Source organism: Octopus bimaculoides, chromosome 6, assembly GCF_046866305.1.
Source record: "Octopus bimaculoides isolate indiv1 chromosome 6, ASM4686630v1, whole genome shotgun sequence".
Lineage (NCBI taxonomy): Eukaryota > Metazoa > Mollusca > Cephalopoda > Octopoda > Octopodidae > Octopus > Octopus bimaculoides.
The window spans coordinates 97,944,804-97,960,722 of record NC_142933.1 but is presented as its reverse complement, the minus strand read 5'-3'; the positions used below and the strand labels follow the sequence as shown (position 1 = coordinate 97,960,722).

Sequence of the window (15,919 nt, the reverse complement as noted above, 5' to 3'; positions counted from 1 at the left end):
CTTGATGTAGGCCTCCATGTTGAGTTTGAAGTTGTGTGGGAAGATGAATAGAAGTATAACATGGCCATCACTTAGTGATCACTCCAAACACCACGATATTGACTGGATGTTTGATTTTTATCACTCTTGGTACATGTCCTCAGACTGACACCCAAACACTCTGAAATGTTCGTATTGGAGCTTCCGGCACAAATGCCAAGCAGTACAACATGCCGTTTCCAAATTTCTGGCAGAGTGAATTATGTCATGGTGGTGTTTTTCTCACGGATGGTGCCCAACTGACCCTATTATACTGTGTAGTCAACAAAATCAGAAACAAACAATGTGCATGTGTGAAATAAAAAAAAAATATAAAATGGCAAGAATTTACCTATCATACTCTGTGTGTGTGTATATATATATATATATATATATATATATATATATATATATATCATCATCATCGTCGTCATCGTATAACATCCGTTTTCCATGCTAGCATGGGTTGGACGATTCGACTGAGGACTGGTGAACCAGGTGGCTACACCAGGCTCCAATCTGATTTGGCAGAGTTTCGGAGCCTGGTGTAGCCACATGCACACATAGGCATGCATAAAATATATGCATACAGATCATCATCATCGCATACAAATATACAAATGTATATACACAATATATATATATATATATATATATATATATATATATATATATATATTCACCAGGCCTCACACCACTAGACTTCTTTTATTTTTGGGGATACTCAAAAGATAATGTTTATAGTACAAAACTGGCAATGGTCAACAAACTGAGAGCAGCCATTGAATGAAAACGTGCTCAAGTTCTAAACAAAATGTTTCTTCATGTTTACAATTCCACTTTTTCATGTTATCAGCAGAGTCTGAACTAGAACAGTCATCACTTTGAAAACAGGCATTCATAAGAAAAATTAAATTCTGTCTGTAGAGTGAAATTTTGGAACTGAAACGTATTTTAACACTGACATCGTAATAAATTGATGTGTGTGTATACATTTTTTGGGACACCCTCTGTGTGTGCACATGCATACGTGCATGTGCATACGTGCATGTGCATTCATGCATGTGAAAAAAAAATGAACAGAAATGGCTTTTCTGATCATTTTTTCGCTTTAATAATTTGATGTTTATAAGATATTAGGTAACTTGTGAACATTTAATTATTAAAGTGGAAAATTATCAGAAAAGCCATTTCGATTCATTTTTTTAAAAAAATATATAATACTATACCAAGGACTATTTCTTATTCTACTATATATATACATACATGCATATATATATATATATATATATATATATATATACATACATACATACATACACAAACATACATAGAGTCATACATACATGGACAGATAGATACACACATATATATATATATATATATATATATATATATACATATCACAAAATCATAGTCACTTGCAAGTGACAGCTGTTTTGGGGCTTTTTCTTTTTTTTGTACACATATATAAACACAAGAATATTTTCAATGTATAATTTCTTCAAATGACAATTAATTTTGTAAATTAAGAATCTCTGAGATTGATAATGTTACAAGTCTGAAAACTGAATTAAAATGCAATATAACAAATAATGAAACACACACACAAAAAAATCAACTGCAATAAACAATAAAAAAAAAATTTTTTTTAATTAAAAAAAATTTTTCATATTTTAACCTAAATTAAGAAATATAACACAAGTCTCAATCTGAACTCACGTAATTCATGTTTCTTATATTTGTAGGTGTTTTGAATTTTTACTGGTACATAATTTCGTCGCTTTGAAAAGTGTTTCTTTGGTGTCGTTTCTATTTCTTTCACATTTAAATATATGAGTATAACCGTATCCTGTAGTCTGGTGTGTGAAATAAAAATATTTTCAAAATAGGAAATAACACAACTGATTCACATCTGCATGCGTAAGTGGGGAAGGGGAAGTATGTAAGTATATGGGAGTGTGAGCATGCAGAAATGCACAGATGTGCAAAAAAACATGTCTTTCAATGTCACTCCCTTTCTTTCAAATTCACCCCTTTTCTTTGAAAGTATTCCCAGCGTGGCCATTGTGTCTTTAAAAAAATGTTCTTTGTTCTTGAAAGCATTACAACTGTGACAAAGATTTCAAAGAATTTCAACAGTCATTTTTTTAAAAACCATTCCAAATGTGACCATCCTACCTTCCAAACCTGATCACCTTGTCTTGTCTTTCTTTATTAAGCCAATATCTCCCTACCATTCAGGCATAGTGTATTTACTATACGTTATCCAATGTTTTCATTAAAAGAAAATATGGTAAGGTATGATACAGGAGATATCAGAAAATGAGATACGATGATCATATTTGCAATGCAGAATATTTACTAAAACAGGTTTATGGTTTGAATGCTTAAAAAAAAACAAAAAAGTTACTGTGAGAACACTTTTTTAAAAGCAGGAACGACAGTTAAAACACCCATGAAGTTTTAGTGCATCTGCACATTCACATTTCCAGATATCCATGCAAAACTGCATGTGCATGTGTGTATTTGTGTGCATGTACATAAAATATATATATATATATATATATATATATACATAAGCATGCACACTCAAATATGTATACACAAACATATATAGATATATAAATATACACACATATATATATATATCCTTCATAATATATGTTTGGTAAATATACATAGATATATTTATGTACATATTCACAGGTTAAGATATGTACATATTCTGAGGTTAAGAAGCATACTTCCCAACCATGTGGGCTTGGGTTCAGTCCCATTGTGTGGAACACTGGGCAAGTGCCTTCTACTAAAGCCCCAAGACTTAACAAACCCTTGTCAGTGGATTTGGGAAATGGAAACTGAAAAAAACCAGTTGTATATCATCATCATTTAACGGTCCACTTTCCCATGCTCGTATGGATCTGATGGAATTTGCTGCAGTGAATTTTTTACAGTTTGACACCCGCCCCATCCCATCTCCAACCCTAACTTGTTTCCAAGTAAGATATTTCCCTTTGGTCTGACATTTTTCATGGGAGACTTGAAATGAAGGACACTTGTTTACAATTACAACCATTATGCAAGGAGACAGCAAAACACACACATCATCATCATAAAATGTCTGTTCTGTTTACTGGTATGGGTTGGAAGGTTTGACAGGAGCTGCCCTACTGGAGAGCTGCAAGGGCTTCATTTGTCTGCTTTGACTTGGTTTCTACAGCTGGATGCCCTTCCTAATGTCAACCACTTTACAGAATGTAATGGGTGCTTTAAGTATGGCACTGGTGCAGGCACTTTTACGTGGCAGCAGTACCAATGAGCCTGCAAGACTAGGATCTCTAGGCTGAGGGATATAGAGGACATGCCTGTATGCATGGACGACCACAATTTTTCTTAGCTTGATGTGTCTTCTCAAGCACAGCAAACCATCAAGATTCTCAGTCCCGTATCATCTCCTCAGTGATGTCCAGCACATGACAGGCTACTTTCAGTTTCCTTATTTCTTTATTGCCCACAAGGAGCTAAACATAGAGGGGGCAAACAAGGACAGACAAACAGATTAAGTCGATTATATCAACTCCAGTGCGTAACTGGTACTTATTTAATCGACCCTGAAAGGACGAAAGGCAAAGTCAACCTCGGCAGAATTTGAACTCAGAACGTAGCGGCAGACAAAATATCGCTAAGCATTTGACCCGGCGTGCTAACGTTTCTGCCAGCTCGTGGCCTTTCAGTTTCTGGTTAGCATATCCATTCACAAGGCTCAGCGCTATGGTAGAAGACACTTGCTCAAGGTGTCATGCAGTAGGACTGAACTTGGAACCATGCAGTTGGAAAGCAAACTCCTTACCTCAGAGCCATGCCTGTGTCTATATGTGAGAGAGAGAAAGAGAGAGAGTGTGTATTTATGTGTACCCTAATCTAGATAACATGTAATGTCTGTAAATGAGCATCATCATCATCATATAAGCAAGGTTGTTTATTTCCAGCCTTCTGTGAAAATATGTTTAGATACAAGGAAACTACTACCTTGCTTGGAAACAAATGTTGGAGACCGGAAGAGCATCCAGTCAAGCAATCATGGAAAAGTGGACATCAAATGAGGATGATGATGATGACATTTAATATCTGTATATAGTACTTACATATGTACATGCATGAGCATTTACACACATACAGCATCATCATCATTGTTTAACGTCTGCTTTCCATGCTGGCATAGGTCGGACGGTTTGACTGAGGACTGGCAAGCCAGTAGGCAGGGTATGGTGGCGAACCCTGTTGTACTCTTTCACCACAACTTTCTCTCACTCTTACTTACAGTTTCTGTACCTGTATTTCAAAGGGCCAGCCTTGTCACACTGTCACCCTGTCTGCCACACTCTCTCTTGCTCTCTCTCTCTCATCTTTTGCTTGTTTCAGTCATTAGACTGCAGCCATGTTGAGGAACTGCCTTGAATTTTTAGTCAAATGAATCAATCCCAGCACGTCATTTTTAAGCCTTGGACATATTCTCACAGTCTCTTTTGCCAAACCACTAAATTATGGGGATGCAAACACACCAAGACTCTTTGTTAAGCGCTGGGGGTGGGGTGGGGGTAAGGGAACAACTAACACAGAAACAAAGACACACACACATAGAAATATGTGTGTGTGTGTGTGTGTGTGTGTGTGTGTGTGTGTGTGTGTGTGTGTGTGTGTAAAAATAAATACAAAAAGGGGTTTTGTATGATTGTGTATAGAGGAATATATTTTATTTAAAAGAATTCCAACTCTGTCTGTTTTTTATGTTTTATTTATACTCTTGTAAAATTAATGTGGGATATAGAATATGGAATATATAATATAAAATATAAAAATGGATGGTACAATGAAATGAAGTATTGAATGTCTTATTGAATATATGGAATATGTCTTATTGAATATATGAAATATTGAGTGTTCAATATAAAGGATTAAATATATAAAGGCGAATACGTATTTTCTATACCTTGTGGTATTTCATCATGGCTGGTATGACAGTAATCCTTTATATTGAACACTCAATATTTCATATATTCAATAAGACATATTCCATATATTCAATAAGACATTCAATACTTCATTTCATTGTACCATCCATTTTTATATTTTATATTATATATTCCATATCCCACATTAATTTTACAAGAGTATAAATAAAACATAAAAAACAGACAGAGTTGGAATTCTTTTAAATAAAATAATATATATATATATATATATATATATATATTTCTAACGGGCTTCTTTCAGTTTCTGTCAACTAAATCCACTCACAAGATTTTGGTCAACCTGATGGTATAATAGAAGACTCTTGCCCATGGTGCCATGCAATGTGACAACATAGAACTATGTGATAGGGAAGCAAGCTTCTTACCACACCCATACCTTATATATATATATATATATAGATATATATATATATATATTTTCGGTCAAATTTGAATTCTTTGCAATCAAATTTGATGGCAAAGAATTCAAATTTGACGGCAAAGAACTGAAACCAGATCGAAAACATCTATATATACACACATATATATATGTATACGTTTATACACACACACACACACACACGTTTATCTATTCATTTTGCAAGCTTCCTGATGTGAATTTATGTTGAAACAGATATTGTATTTTGGGGATGGCCATTTTTTTTTTTTGCCAAACACACACACACACACACACACACACACACACACACACACACACACACACACACACACACACACACACACACACACACTATATATTTATAATTTCATTTCTTCACTCATTAATTACTGTTCTTATTCACTTTATGTCTATTGTCCGGAAATCTTTCGTCACACATCTGTGATCTCCAGCGACACTTTTCGATTCCATGTATGTTCTTGCTCCACTTACACCATTCTGTTCTTCTAAGACATGTATCCTTATGTGCACATGCACATTTCCCAGGAGATGGATGGGTCATTGGTCCACATGAGTGGCCAGCCAGGAGTCCCAACTTAACACTCTGTGTCACACACACACACACACACACACACACACACACACACACACACACACACACACACACACACACCATCATCATCATAGTTTAATGTCCGCATTCCACAGAGCTGGCTAGGGTGAAGCCTGCACCAGACTTCTGTGACTGTTTTGGCAGGATTTTTACAGCTGGATGAAGCCCTTCTTAACACCAACCACTAAGCAGAGTGGATTTGGTGCATTTTCCATGGCACAATCACAGGTGAGGTGAGTAGTGATTTTTACATGGCACAAGCACAGGCAAGATCAGTTTTGGCAAGGTTTTTACAGCTGAATGCCCTTCCGAACACCAACCACTTTACAGTGTGGACTGTGTGCTTTTAAGTGGCACCTGCACTGACAGGGTCACCAAGTACTTGCAAGACAAAAAAACTTTCAGGAGGGGAGGAAGCATTGGAGGAGGTGTTCTTGAGTTGGATGATGAAAAGGTTATAGTGAGACAGAAATAGGTGTCTTGCTGTATAGGAAGTACAAGGTTACCCGGCCAGAGAGAGAGAAAGATCAGGAATGAAGATAGAAAGATGTATTTCCACAAAGGAAATACATGATTACCCAACCTGTACAATTCCATACCTCATGGAATTCAAGCTGTAATTACTGCCAAAGGCAGTTCTACTCCATATTAAAATAAATTTGTTAGAAATTTTAAGGTGTTTCCATTATTTTGTTCAACCCCTGTATACACACACACACACACACACACACATACACAAACACATACACACACACATACATACATACATACATACACACATACATACACACATACATACATACATACACACACAAAGATCTGACATAATCCAACTCAGTAGCCCCAATTGCATAATCCTAAGTACCAGGATACAGTAATCCAGGTGTGTGACACTCCAAGAAATAAGGTATTCCAATAAGTACCCGTTTTGACTGGATAGATGTAGAAGTAAGTCCATGGACTTGCAATGACTACATGGTGAAGAACAAAATGATATAAAAAGAAGACAGGTGAAGTTTGTAGTCAAAATTACTAGTCTGACACTCGGTGAAATGGAAAGAGTGAATGTGACATTGTCCTTCCTTGGAATAGGATATACAGTGGGAAGAGAGAAGAAAAAAAACAAGAATAAAGAAAAATAAATATAGGCGCAGGAGTGGCTCTGTGGTAAGTAGCTTGCTTACCAACCACATGGTTGCGGGCTCATTCCCACTGCGTGGCACCTTGGGTAAGTGACTTCTACTATAGCCTTGGGCCGAAGAAAGCCTTGTGAGTGGAATTGGTAGACGGAAACTGAAAGAAGCCCGTCGTATATATGTATATATGTATATGTGTGTATATGTTTGTGTGTGTGTTTGTCCCCCCAACATTGCTTGACAACCGATGGTGGTGTGTTTACGTCCCCGTAACATAGCGGTTCAGCAAAAGAGACCAATAGAATAAGTACTAGGCATCCAAAGAATAAGTCCTGGGGTCGATTTGCTCAACTAAAGGCAGTGCTCCAGCATGGCTGCAGTCAAATGACTGAAACAAGTAAAAGAGTAAAGAGCAAAGAGTATAAGGATTCAGCCAGGAAGGATTGCTTGTGTGAAGCTGGTGTATATGATGACTATTGACACTGTGTATGCTGGGCTCTCTGCAGATATAGACACTTGGGACATGCTGTATGTTTTAGCAAGTGCTATCTTAAGATGGGTGCTATGGATGCTGCAGTATCAGGTGGCCAATTAATATAATCCATCTATTTTCCTCACCCTTCACTTGGCCTATCAGAAACTGCACTGGATCACAAGATCTCAAAAGACAAAGAGTAACCTTTGTGTGATCGCCCCTTGCCAACTTCAGTTTGGTCACTCCAAGTGAACCTCTAATGTGGTGATTACAAGCCAACCTCTTGGTTGATCCACACCACTGCATGTTCATTTCAAGTCAATGAACAAGTCTTTACATTGTTGCTCTGAGTCAATGTAGAAGTTTCTTCCTTCTGTCTGCTAGAAATAGCAGCCAAATTTCCCTCAGGTCAAACCCTACCATCTTAGAAAAGCAGAACATGCTGCATAATATGGACCTGGGTTTACTGTGCCAGGATTGACACAGACGGAATACCCCGAATCCTTTAGCAGTTAAACCAACTATATCAAACCTAAATATTCTACCCGTTTTATATTCAAACTAGCCAGATCCCACCTCTCACACCTACTCTACAATGTCGCTAAGAATAAACAATCACATAGGATTAATTTAAAACAATAAGAATAACCAAGTTTAACAGAGTTAACTGAATGCCAAAGGGTTACTCCTAACTGTTTCATCTGGGTTAAACAACTAAAAAAATATATTTTTATTCAAACCCTATAAACAAGTAAAAATTAGTTCAATAGAGACAGAGTTTATGGCTTAGTATGTTCGGTTCAAAGTCCTACTAAACACATATTTACTGGTTATGAATTGCAAACCTAGAATAGTAAGTATCTTAAGCAGTTGTGGAAAGTATGTCAAGAACTTGCGATTGTCGCTTGATATTGCAAAGTCTCTTATTAAAAGGCACCGTGTACAAATATCTGCTTGCTGAGATAGTGTTGATAACAGTCACAGATGAAGTGTTTTAGAATTTGTCATGACGTCATTGAAAAATAACGAACTTAAAAACTGAGGTTGATGATGACGAAGACAATAACAATAATGATAATTACATATGATGTTTAAATATTATAGTTATTAAATAAGAACATATTTCTAAGAATACCTGTTCAAAAAAAAAAGAAGAAAAAAGAAAAAGATGATTATCATCAATTATCATCATCATCGCTTAATATCTGTTTTCCATGTTGGTATGGGTTGGACAGTTTGACAGGAGCTAGCCTGCTGAAGAGCTGTCCAGATACCAAATTGTTTGTTGTGGCATGGTTTGTATAACTGGATGCCTTTCCTAATGCCAACCACTTTACAGAGTGTGCTGGGTGCTTTTTATGTGCCACCAGCATAGGTGTGTTCATGCAACTCTCAATACACACAAGTGCATTTTATGTAAAACCACACTACAGACTTGGTCACCTATGTAGAGGAAGCTATCAACTACTTCTAGTTTCTCTCCCTGGCATGTGTAAATAAATGTGCACAAATGCATTTTCTTTTACAAAGAGTAGATATAGATATACAGTAAAGTACAAAGAAGGGTAATTGAGTTATAATCTGAAAGTGGCAATGTGCCTATAGAACAGGGACTCCTAACCTTTCCTATGATCTGAACCCCTACGAAATGTCTGATTAATTTTCATACCCTCCACCCCATCTACAAAAGAAATATCACATATAAAGATGAAAAATGTTTTTTTTTTTTAATAACTAGCCTTTTTTTTTATATTTTAAATATAACCACATACAGTACTAAGGGGGTAAAGAAATAAAACTAGAAAAATAAGCATAAAAATTTGCGTAAAATGCAAATGTAAACTGAGCCATTAGAAAAATTGTAAGCAGTAAAATTAATTATATATCATAAACTCTTAATAGTTTTCTTCTGAAAAGTGATTTAAATAAAGTACATGTTTCCTCTCTTTGTGAAAACACTGAAATGCTATCCTGTACTCCTTGGAATGCAGCCACTCCAGATTGGAAAACCTTGCTTGCTATGGAGCGATTTAAAGTGCACTTCACTATGCTTGCATGGATCAAACAGAATTCAGTGAGGCAAATTTTCTAGTCATAAGCCCTTCTGATCACCAATGCTCACTTGTTTCCAAGAAAAGTAATATTTTCTAATGGCTGGACATGTTTTCACAAAAGACTGAAAATGAGAGGCACCGCTTGTATGACAGCAACATTTCTTGATAACTAGCACATAATGTCAAGACAAGGAGGGAGGGCAAGGAAGGGACGCTTTCGCACGCGCACACGCACACACACACAAAAAAAGGCTTTGCATCTGTCTATCAAATCCATTCACAAAGCTTTATAAATACATGAATTTAAATATATGATGTTTTATTATGGGTAGTGGCATGTCAAAATAAATCTTAAAGAATGAGCTAGCGTTTCTGCAGAGGCTTCAGCACATATTCCATGCCGCTGCAATATAAATAAACGAACACGAAAACCATTGTTGTGTAAGTTGGGGGTGAATGACAAGAAACAAAATATGATTTCACATGACTTTTGCGTCAACGTAAATCCCATCTCAATAGCAGATAAAGTATTGGTAACAGTCTCCCATTTCAAGTATATTATTACTGGAATTTATTCAATGTCATAATCACAAGAGCATTAACACAGATGTATATCAAATACTTCTCAAATGTGTAATTTCCATCAGAAAATAGTCCAAGTAAGAAATACTAAACTATGGCTGTCTGGTGAAAAAATTTCTTTAACAACCAAAGTCCTGGGTTTTATTGCATTATGGAGCATTTTCCCAAAGTGCAATGCAGTGGAATCAAAACCTTAACTTTAACTGTCTTTAAGCCTTGTGTTGACCAATACTTGTGGAGTGAAATTTGGTAGATGGAAACAGTATTGAAACTTATTACATATATCATCATCATTGTCATTATTTAGCATCCACTTTCCATGCTGGCATGGGTTAGATGGTTTGATTGGAACTGGTACGCCAGAGAGCTGTACCAGGGGCAAATCTGATTTTGGCTTGGTTTCTATGGCTGGATGCCCTCCTTAACACCAACCACTCCAAGAGTGTAGTGGGTACCTTTGCTGTGTCACTGGCATGGGTGCTTTTACATGTCACCAGCACAGGTTCCACTGGCACGAGTGCTGTTATGTGTCACCAGTACTGGCCACAACTACAATTTCACTTGACAAGTCTTCTCAAGCACAACAAATCTCCAAAGGTCTTGATCACTTGTCATTGCCTCCATGAGGTCCAACTTTCAAAGATCATGCTTCATCACATCCCATGTCTTTCTGCGTCTACCTCTTCCACAGGTTCCCTCCAGTTAGAGAGCAGAACTTTCTTTACACAGCTGTCCTCATTATACGCATCACATGACCATACCAGCGCAGTCATCTCTCTTGCACAACATATCTGATGCGTCTTCTGCCCAACTTTTCTCTCAAGATGCTTACACTGTCATACATGCACACTGATAATGCACATCCAGTGAAACATACTAGCCTCATTTCTTTCAAGCCTTCACATGCCCTCTGCAATCACAGCCCATGTTTCACTGCTGTGTAGCATGGCTGTTCACACACAGGCATCATACAATCTACTTTTCACTCTGAGAAAGAGGCCCATTGTTACCAGCAAAGGTAGAAGCTCTCTGGACTTTGCCCAGCCCATTCTTATTCTAGCAACTATGCTCTCGGAACATCCACTTCCACTGCTGACTTTGGTCATCTAGATAACAGAAGTTACTGACTACTTCCAGGTATCCCCACTGGCACTTGATGGAGTCTATTTTCTGTACATTTCTAGTGTTTACCATACCTGTACATCTGCCACATACAAAGACTATTTTCCCAGTTAACCTTCCTGTGATAATGCTGCACCTCTTATGTGTCCATGACTTGCACCGGATACATCAACATCACCACCACCACCACCACCACCATTCAACACGTTTTTTTATGCTTGGATGGGTTAAATGGTTAATGAAAGCTGACAAACCAGAGGACTCAATTGAGCTCCTATGTCAGCTTTGGCATAAATTCTATGGATGGATGCACTTCCTAATTCCTACAACTCTACAAAGTGTACTGGGGGCTTTTTTTCATGGCACCAGCACTAGTGAGGTTACCAAAAGACAAAACCCCTCAGCTGAGTAGGGGAGTAGTATTGATGGAAGTAGCTTTGTGCAAGTGAGAGACAGGAACAGGAGTCTAGCAATAGAAAAGGCACATTTATCTTTTTTACAGCATAGGACAAGAACCAGAACATACCAACAGAAAAGCCTACAGTATACAAGTCCAACTGAATTATCTGTCTTTATGTTAATGTCCACTTATATTTCATGTCTCATGAGGATCATGAAATAAGAACCCAGATAAAGTACTTGAAAATGACTAAAACCAGCAAGAAAATAATTAATGAAAGATATAACAGCCACTTAGCATTATATTCCATCTAGCAAAATTTGTTGAGTTTTATGTTCTTTTTTCCATGTTAGCATGGGTTAGATGAATATATTATTGAGGTGTTGCAACCTAGATATATTATAGTTGGATGTCCTTCCTGTTACTAACCCTTATCTGTTTCTCAAATGAGGGATATCTTATTCCATGTCTTTGAAGAGCACGAAGTCAGTAAGCAAACTTATGAGAGGGGAAATGATAGCAACATCACAGCCTTTAGCTGAGTGTTTAGTCTACACAACTGTAGACAAACAAACACACACACATACACACACATTATAGGAGCAAGCATGGTTTCAGGTTCAGTTCCACTGCGTGACACCTCCAGCCCCACAATGTGGCAAGTGTTGTCTCCAACCATACAGCCACACCAACACCTTGATGTGGAAATTTAAAACTATGTTTCCCTTTAAATATTCTTTCTACAGTGGGCACAAGGGTTGAAATTGGTGAGGGGTGCAATTGATTACATCAACCCCCAGTGCTCAACTGGTACTTATTTTATCGACCACCAAAAAATAAAAGGCAAAGTTGACCCTTGGTGCAATTTGATCTCAGGATGTAAAGTCAGAAGCATTTTGCTTGATGTGTTAAAGATGCTACCAGCTTACCACCTTTGTTCCCATTAGCATTCAGATTACTTTGTTTTGAATTAATCATTCATTATCTTGTAGCTTTTAGATTTCAATGATGTGGTTGTTCATTTTTAGAATGACATTGTAGGTTAGGTGCGAGAGGCTTGAGATGGCAAGTTTGAAGATAAAATAAGTAGAATATTTGGGCTGGATATGAGCAGTTTAAATGCTAAAAGGTCAAATGTAAAATGTAATACACAGGTACAGATGCCTTCTTTAAAAGACCACTCTTTGGAAAACAGCAAAATTACAGCATAAAGAAACCTTTGTTTACTTTATAAGACAATAGATGAATGACAACATACATTATTTATGAGATAAAATGGATCATGATGTTTACTTGATTAATATCTGAGAAGTTATGAATAATGATTCATTAAGCTCTGTTGAGAGACATGCTCAACCAAGCTGTTTTGAAGCCACTGTCCATCACCTTTAATGTCAATCAATATGCTAGAACAAATACAGAGTTACTAGATTATAATGCAATCTTTAAAACATTTAAACCAAAACGGTGACCATACAAGACCAAAACTTATGAAAAGGGCCTGGAATTAAAAAGAGCTCAGAGTAAATATAATATAAATCAAATAAATGCTAACATGTGATAACATGTCTAAATCATAAAGACACATAAACATGGAAACAGCTTAGTTTCGTTTTTGCAAATCAGTTGTGAGTAGGCAACATAACGTTAACAGATGCAGAACAAATGCAACAAAATTTGTAACACTAACTTGAAGTGTATGATTCATATATTAATTACATGAGCTGGCAATAACAGAATAAAATGCCTACAGCAATGAACTATAATCCCTTGCAAACTAAGGCCAACTTTTACCTCTCTGGGTTAATAAATTAGAGTCCCAGATGAGTACCCGAATCAATTAGATATTTCTATAAGGCATTGTATATGTAAATGAAGTTTTAATTATGATACGAATATAGCAGTTGGGCTACATATAGCAGTTGGGCTACAAGTGTTTGTTTCTGTTTTTTAAGTTGACAATGATGTCTGCATTGCTTACTACTACTGCTGAAAAATTTAATTAATAATGGAAGAAATGTAAGGAAGTGACAGAAACGAAGGGAGATAATTTGAGGGCAGCATTACAATTTAACAGTGCAAAAATATTATTTAAAAATATAAAATAGTGTAGGAGTGAATAAAGAGCAGGGTGTGAATATGTCGTCTAAATGTTGTTCAGTACAAAGTCAGTCCTGATCAAACAGGCCCATAATCAAAGGCATTACAACCATGACCACCTCATCTTAGGCACAGTGCACCAAGGACAACGTTATACAACATACTTCTTTTAAGCCAGTAGGGTGTAATTTGAGAGAAATTTAGTTGCTATTTCTAGAAGACGGAGCAACCATGTAAAGGCTCCGCTGTAATTAGTGTAGAAAAATATGGCAATTATAATAATTAGCAAGAAATGATATTTTTAAAAAACAACAAAAACAAGTAATTTTATTCTATATCATTAGGCACCACTCAGGTCAAACTAATCAACACCAGTACAAGTCTAATTTTTGTAACTATTATAAAAATAGACTTCACATAAACAAAAGCTGTTTTCTTCCTTTGTTATAATACAGTTTATTTATTTATGGGTTTCAGCCAAGTGGCTGTGGTCATGCTGGAGCACCACCGTGAAGTCAAATAAATGCAAAGACCAAGAGGGTATTTCAATGGTTATAGATCAGGGTGCACTGTTCCTTTTCACTTGTTTCAGTCATTTGGATTGTGGCCATGTTGGGACACTACCTTGTTTGTTTGCTTTTTTTATATATCTTTTAATCAGGAAGGGCAATACTTGAGAACGTTTACAAGGCTAGCAGAGAGAGAGAGAGAGAGAGAAAGAGAGAGAGAGAGAGAGAGAGAGAGAGAGAGAAAGAGAGAGAGAGAGAGAGAGAGAGAGAGAGAAAGAGAGAGAGAGAGAGGAAGGTGTCCTCAAATCCGAGGCCTAATCCAAAATGCTTGCAAAAATGAAAAGCACCCATTAAAAGCGCTCATGGGTCAGGTGGTGATGTTAAACCACGCAGAGAATTGCCTACCATCCAAGTAGGCTGGGATTTGAACTTTGGACACCAAGTGTTGAAATGAATGCTGCAAAGTAACTCGTCTGATATTCAAACATTTCTGATAGTTCACTCTTGTAGAGAGGTATTTCATTTAGCAACCCTAGAGGAATGGAAGGCAAAGCTGACACCAACTGGAATTGAAACCAGAATGCAAAACATCTCATCTGACACTGTAACAACTAGGCCAGTGTAATCCGAAGCATAAAGCAGTCAATCCAATAATACTCCATAAATTTCAAGGTTGAGTGGTTGTAAATATGAGAGAAAATCAGTTGAAAAAGGTTTATAGTAAAATTTATGCAGATATTTATACATGCTACACCATTTTATCAGTGAAATAACATTCGTTGTTGACAATGGTAAGACAATATATAAGAAAGAGATAAGAGAAATACAAGTAATTAACTATTTCAACAGAATATGAGTATGAAGAAACACCTCCACAGACTTGAATGAGGGGGCCAACTTTACCGATTAAAGTAATTAGGAAATAAACACTAATCAGTAGAAATGTACAGGTAGGCCTGAATTAATCCTGTAATCAATATCAACTGTAACAAAGGTAAAAGGGATGAAAAGAGAGTGTGCGTGTGAGAGATAGAGAGCTAATGGTGCAGACAATAGAACTAATAGACAAAACTAGAGTATTAATTCATTGCTTCTGTATGCAAATGAAATGAGCAGGTCCAGACTGTTCTATGGGTGTGTGAGTGTGATGCAGTATGGGAAATGAGGATGCATAAAGGAAAACAAATGACTGACTACAAATTGCCTGACCATGAGAAGGCTGCTTTAATATTTCAATTAATTAAGAGATTCATCAGGAGTATGATGTATGACATGACCTTAGGACTTAATCGGTGAAAACAAACTTTGTGAAAGCTAAAAATAAACTGGGTTTTATGTCAGGTTTCATTTACTGTAAATGCAATGTGAATTAACAGATGGATTACATTTAAACAAGCATTGTATTGGAGATATCTGCCATAACTCACTAGAAACTGAAACACTATATACATGTGAGGAACAAAGTAAAAACAAAAAATGTAAGAATACCCTATAG

General features: G+C 36.6%; 1 protein-coding gene across 2 annotated transcripts in view; it reads right to left on the bottom strand.

Moving 5' to 3' along the window:
• The window catches only part of LOC106881287 (long-chain-fatty-acid--CoA ligase 5), a 97,855-nt gene that overhangs the window by 59,008 nt on the left and 22,928 nt on the right, over nt 1–15,919 (bottom strand). The window contains exon 2 of one of the 2 annotated variants that reach the window (XM_052968637.2): nt 1,741–1,877. The exons of the other annotated variant lie outside the window; for it this stretch is intronic. The gene's annotated coding sequence lies outside the window, so the exon portion shown is untranslated. The remainder of the gene's footprint in view (nt 1–1,740; nt 1,878–15,919) is intronic. 2 annotated transcript variants of the gene reach the window in all.